We start from the raw sequence: 955 nt of genomic DNA on the forward strand, positions 1-955 counted from the left end.
GCACCACATAAAAATAAATAAAACATACTGGGGGCTGGGGATCTGGCTCAAGCGGTAGCGTGCTTGCCTGGCATGCGTGCGGCCCGGGTTCAATCCTCAGCACCACATACAAACAAAGATGTGTGTCTGCCGAAAACTAAAAAATAAATATTAAAAAAATTCTCTCTCTCAAAAAAAAAAAAGTCTTTGAAGAGAAATCAAAAGCAAAGAGAAGTACTTGCTTTGGCAGCACATACTAACATTGGAAAAACACAGAAATTAGTATGGTCCCTGCACAAGAATGACAGGCAAATTTGTAAAGCATTCCAATTCTTTTGAGATTATTATGTTAAGTGAAATTAGCCAAACTCAGAAGATCAAGAGTCTTATGTTTTCTCTAATATGTGGAAACTAAAGGGAAAGGATAAGAAAGGTGGAGGAGGGGGAAAGCTCATGAAAATATCTAAGATAGATAAGTAGAACAGAGGAAAGGGATCAGAGGAGAGAGAAGAGGGAAAGGGGAAATACTGGGGGGTGGTATTGAGCAAATCATGGTTGTGTGCATGTATGAATATGCAACCACAAATCCCACTATTATGTACAGATATAATCGCCAGTTTTTTTTAAAATGGAGAAAAAAAGCAAAGGGGAAAAAAAAAAGTTGGACCAATTTAGGAGACTTAGTATACAACTAATCAGACTCCAGGAAGAGAACTTGATATTGTGAGTGGAATTTGAAATTTTTTCCTGATGAAATGATAGGTTTGGGGATCATAAAAAAGCTATTATTGAATTAAAAACCTGTACCACTAAGAAATTTTGGAACATTCTAAAAGTTGTGAAATGGAAAAAGGACAGAATAATACTGGACTTTGATTCTCAACAGCAACATTGAAAACTAGGGGTCAATAGGATATTGCCTCCAAAAATTTTTATGAATTAGCCTGGCATGGTGATGCACACCTATAATCCTAAG

General features: G+C 36.5%; 1 pseudogene; it reads left to right on the top strand.

Annotated features, from left to right (window-relative positions):
- Positions 1–216: 216 nt before the first annotated feature.
- LOC124084953 (U6 spliceosomal RNA) lies at positions 217–315 on the top strand (annotated as a pseudogene).
- Positions 316–955: the final 640 nt, after the last annotated feature.

Source organism: Marmota monax, unplaced genomic scaffold (assembly GCF_021218885.2).
Source record: "Marmota monax isolate L192 unplaced genomic scaffold, Marmota_monax_Labrador192_F-V1.1 WCK01_AAM20220418_F8-fsc00106, whole genome shotgun sequence".
NCBI lineage: Eukaryota > Metazoa > Chordata > Mammalia > Rodentia > Sciuridae > Marmota > Marmota monax.